Source organism: Mizuhopecten yessoensis, unplaced genomic scaffold (genome assembly GCF_002113885.1).
Source record: "Mizuhopecten yessoensis strain PY_sf001 unplaced genomic scaffold, ASM211388v2 scaffold9033, whole genome shotgun sequence".
Taxonomy (NCBI): Eukaryota; Metazoa; Mollusca; class Bivalvia; order Pectinida; family Pectinidae; genus Mizuhopecten; species Mizuhopecten yessoensis.
Window position 1 is genome coordinate 623,107 of NW_018407845.1, and position 5,324 is coordinate 628,430.

The window sequence follows — 5,324 nt, forward strand, 5'->3', positions numbered from 1 at the left end:
CCTTCCATCTATAAAGAGTGTTTGATTCTACCATATCTGGGTCTTGAGAAGATGATTTTTTTAAATTTCAGTCAATTCAACCCTTTTTGGCCCCGCCCCTCAGGCCCCTTTTTTTTTTAAATGTTTTACGACGGGATGTTGACACCAGCGACGTATAAATCCGCGCAGTAACTGACGGGATGTGAGGCGGTTTTGACAGATACATCTCCGCGGTGACTGACGGGGGATGACTAACGGCAAATGAGGCGGCGGTGACGGATACATCCTCGCGGTGACTGACTAGATGTGAGGCGGTTGTGACGGATATATCCGCGGGGTGACTGACGGGAAATGAGGCGCCGGTAACGGATACATCCGCGCGGTGACATGACTGACGAGATGTGAGGTGGTTGTAACGGATACATCCGCGGTTGACTGGCGGGAAATAATGAGGCGGCGGTAACGGATACATCTGCTCGGTAACTGACGGGACGATAGACAGTGGTTACGGATATATCCTCCCGGTGACTGACGGGATGTTAGGCGGCAACGACGTATACATCCGCGCGGTGACTGACGGGAGATGAGGCGGCGGTGACGGATACATCCTCGCGGTGGCTGACGAGATGTGAGGCGGTTGTGACGGATGTTTCCTGCAATATTGTATGATTCTGTCGCTGCCCAGGAAGAGTTTTGTCACAAAACTCAACACATATCTTGTTCCTTATCACTATTTCCAGAGACGTATTATACGTCTCTGCTATTTCCCAGCAAATAACACATTTCTCACCTATTATAGTTAGATCACGCTGGGAAATGGTATGATTTAGATGCTGTACTTTACGACTTGTTCGCTTTCTTTTGTCAGTTCCATTTTATACATGAGTGAGCCACGCTGAGCCTAAACTGACTTCACGTCTTCGCTCCAGATAAAGTTATCAGTTTCAATAAATAATTTCATGTTTCTGATATGACATCTCTTCCACAATAACTCTCTCTGCTAGCTGTTTACTCGTATGAATCACACTACTAGAACATCTTGATAAGTTTCATTTTGACTAGAGTTTTAGAGAAAGCTAGGATAAGTTCTTCCTTAGCATAAAATCAATATTTCGTACCCTTTGATACAGATCTTTAAGGTATTTAAATACCAGGGTACATCCAGGCTCAATGTCGCCATCAGGCAAATGCAATATACCTACACGCTTATCAAATATTCAAGGCATGTTTTTAAATATCTAATGGTGAGCTGAGAAACTTTATTTTAATTCAATTTTTGAACCTCGCCCAAATGACCAGAGAGTGGGCAAGAAATGTCAGGTCATACAAGAGGTCAAAGTTAAAAATGAACACGAAGAGACAGTATTCTTTGGAAGCAGTTTTGTGATTATTATTTATATTGTTTTGGTTTGTATATTGTTTATAAGACCAGTTTGGTCACACACAAAGGCCAAAGTAGACCACTGGTATTAAGATTTGTATTCAGATATGTCAAGGCTTAACCTATACGGTTCAAAGTTCAACCGAGTCAAGGTCAGTCTTGACAAAAACTTCCGCACCCCTTTTTATCAATGACTGATGCTGAACTAGTCCAAGTATCGGCTTCTTTATCGTTGATAGCTGCTGACAGGTGCGTGGATTATGTGCACGAGGCAGAATACTGCGTGGGTTGTGGTTTGATCACATGTTAAGCAATAACCTGTCAAAATGACGTAGACCTTTTAGCCAGAAAATTAAACGGGACCAGAGTTATCGGTCTGGAATTTTACTAGTGCAACTGAAAAGTTATGGACAGACAGGTATGGAAATGTGAAGCCCAAACAACCTCTGTTACTGTCAAACACTATCTAATGCAAAGGAGCTGTCTGTGTGAAACTTTGTTTTCCTGAAAATGCACTTTGCTTTAACTCACCTGTCAAAAACGTACATACGCTTGGCCATGGCGCGGCATGCGTCCTCCTTCCGCATCAATTTTTTACACAGCTTCTCCCGACTAACAAGTACCAAAAGAGCTATGGTATTTGGCCAGAAGCGAACTTTATAAGAGGTTATCATTTTGTTCAAATGAATTACCTTGACCTACTTTCAATGTCAAAGGGCAATGGGTCAAATGGCCTAGGTTCATGACATTTTGCCAGTGGCATATAGTTATGAAAGGTAATCAAGGTTTTTCCATTGACTTACTTTCAAAGTCACAGACGTACATATTTTTCAATAGCAATTATCACTTCCTCTGAATAATAATCAAGATACATTTCATCGGGGGTAACGATATTTGGCAAGAGGATTTGGCTTTCAAAATAACAGGGACATCTATACTATTCATAAGAAATGGTTTATATATTCTTACGATTTTAACCCTTGTTTACGTTGAAGTAGGTCAATGTAATTCATTGAAACACACTTAATAGTCCGTCTTATCAGTATGCTACAGGAGAAATCTCTTCACTAAAGGCCTTCTAACTCTTCAGAATGAGCTGTATACAGATTCTACTCGTTTGGTTTTGAAAGTGGGTCACCGCACTTGTTAGTCCACAATTGGACTTTGCAGTTTTAAAAACCCATGATCACTTAATTACAGTTTGATATCTCACCTCGGTACTTTAACGATAAACCTCATCTCCTTACACTTGTTGGTTGTTTAGAAGGAGCTGTTTGAATTGTTTACAGATTCCAATCTGGTGACAAATCGGAGATGGGTTCAATTAATTCATTACTGATAGCCCTTCAGCCGGTAATGCTACAGGACAAATATCATAACGATACTCCTATCAATTATGTAGAAGTTGTTGACATATTTTTGGTGCAATATCAGTCATTACAAATGGTTTAAGATAATTAATTTCAACAAAGGTTATAAATCCTGACCCCAGCACACTGCATGCCTATAGATATGACCTTATTCAGAGGTTGTTATCATGTTTAAAACTGTGCCCGTGAGCTCATGCGCAATGACAGTCGTCCGTCAAGTGTAACGTTGAATATGGATTTGTTTGTTTGTTTTGTTTGTTTGTGGGTTTTTTACGTCCTATTAACAGCTATGGTGTCGGGTTTTGGTGGTGAAGGAAAGTCTGATTTACCGGAGAAAAACCACCGACCGACGGCCAGTACCTGGCGACTGCCCCACATAGGTCTCGAACCCGCGACCCAGCGGTGGAGAGCTAATGGTAGCAGAATATCAGACGTCTGAACCACTTGGCCACCGCAGCAATGAAAATGGAACCAGGGAGCCGTTGAAAACTGACTCTCCCGTTGGAAATGACCCCATTTATTTTCCGGAGACAACTGCTTCTGAATAATCAAGGGGCCTATGGTGAGATGACATTTGACCAGAGGCATACCGAGAATGTATATCAGTTGTATTAAGACATTAAGAGTTCTTTTTTGTGAATAACCAAGAACCATAGGGTTCGGATATTTAGTCAGTAGAATGTAGGGATGAACGGCTATCATTGCTTTTAAATAAATGACATTGACCCATTTTCAAGGTACATGGGGGAAAACGTGATAAAAGATAAAACTACTTCCTTTGAATATCAAAAAAGTCTGTGGTCATAATATTCAGTCTGTAAAATGCCTGGGTTCTTGGCTACAAATGTTACTAAAACGAATGACATTGGCTGATTTTCAAACTAAATTTGATTTAAATAAATAAACGATGACGAGATTTTGCTTGTAGCATACGCCTATTAATTAATTGTGTTCAAACGATGACTTTGGCCAATGTTAAGGTCTCATTGCTCCAAGGTTATACAATATTTATAGGACCAAGAAGCCCGAGAGCCAGAAGTATGCTGAGAGGACGAATGATCAACGTCGTAAACATGATATTGCTCTACTCCAGAATTGTACAGGCCAAATATTGGTACCCCGATACCTTGATTATTCCTAGGAAGTGGTATGTTGACCTGATGACATTGAATGTAGGTCATGGTAATTAATTAGAGCACATTGATAGTTTTTCGTCTAAGAATACTACAGAACAATACCCTGCTTGTTAGTCAGAAGAATTTGTTGAAAATGTTAAACATATTTGAACTCTGTGATCGTGACAGAAATTCATCATTTGTTGGAACAAGCTTTCTTTCCAGCATGCTATAAGCTAAAGCTGTCAAATTTTACCCATAAATCTTGAAAATTTGTCAAGGTCATTCATTTGAACAAACTTTATACCTTAACCTTGACCAGCCCAGCATTTCTTTGCATGACAAATTTCAGAAGTATTTTATATCATTTGAAATTTGCATAAATTATTTACCCCTGTTACCTTAGAATGTGTCAATGCCATTATGTTTTCCTTGTGTGACACAGGCCAAAAAACAATCACCTTTTACCCCTTTGTATTCCAGAAGATGTTTAAATGTTTTAAATCATTTGTTCCTCACTGCCTTTGAAAGTAACATGCCAATGGCGAAAAAACTATTAAATTAAAGTCAGAGTATGTTGATATTTGCGTTGTCACGTGCTGAGGTGAAGTTACTGAAGCCATTCACTTTCAAGGTCGTCAGGGCCACAAGTATCAAAAGGTAAGCAAGCGTCTTCTAGGAGGTCAAGGGTCATGACATTTAGCTTGTAGAATGCTTTTGTGAAGAACTATCGAATAGGCATGCCCCATGTTTATTGTCACAGGGTCAGACATGTAGACACTGTACAGACATACCAGATACTAACAGAGACACACCAGATAAACAGACAGACAGACAGACGTATATAGGAACCCTGATAGACAGACAGATGGACATGCAGAGATAAAGGGACAAACAGATGAATACATTATAACAACACTCAGACAGAACAAAGAAAACGCAGACAAAACATGCCCTTATGTTGTGAACTTGTCAGACCTCTTAGTATGACTGCGTGGAGAATGTCATATCTTTCCCTCCACAATATAATAGGCACAACTTTCTCTGTTATCAATCAGGAGCGTGACTCATACAAACGGGGAACATCTCAAAACCAGATTTTTCAGGCACTGGCGGGTAAAAGTAGGTCACCCCCATGAACAAAAACTCACACAAATGTCTCCAAAGCAAACAGATAGAGGCCAGGAAATAAAACCGTACACAACTCTCCCAACACGTGTCTACCGCCTACCGGAGCAACCGGAGTTACAAAGCAGTGTTAAGAGGTTATGTAATTTTACAATGTATTTCAGTTTTAGGAACCGTTAAATGTAAACTTTTCAAAACAACATAGTGTTACTAGTCTAGAAGTATTTTAAAGGAAACTTAGCAAACCTGCTTCTATGCCATCTCACTTAAATCATTCTCACAATGTTCTCTCACTAGAATCATTCTCACAATGTTCTCTCACTAGAATCATTCTCACAATGTTCTCTCACT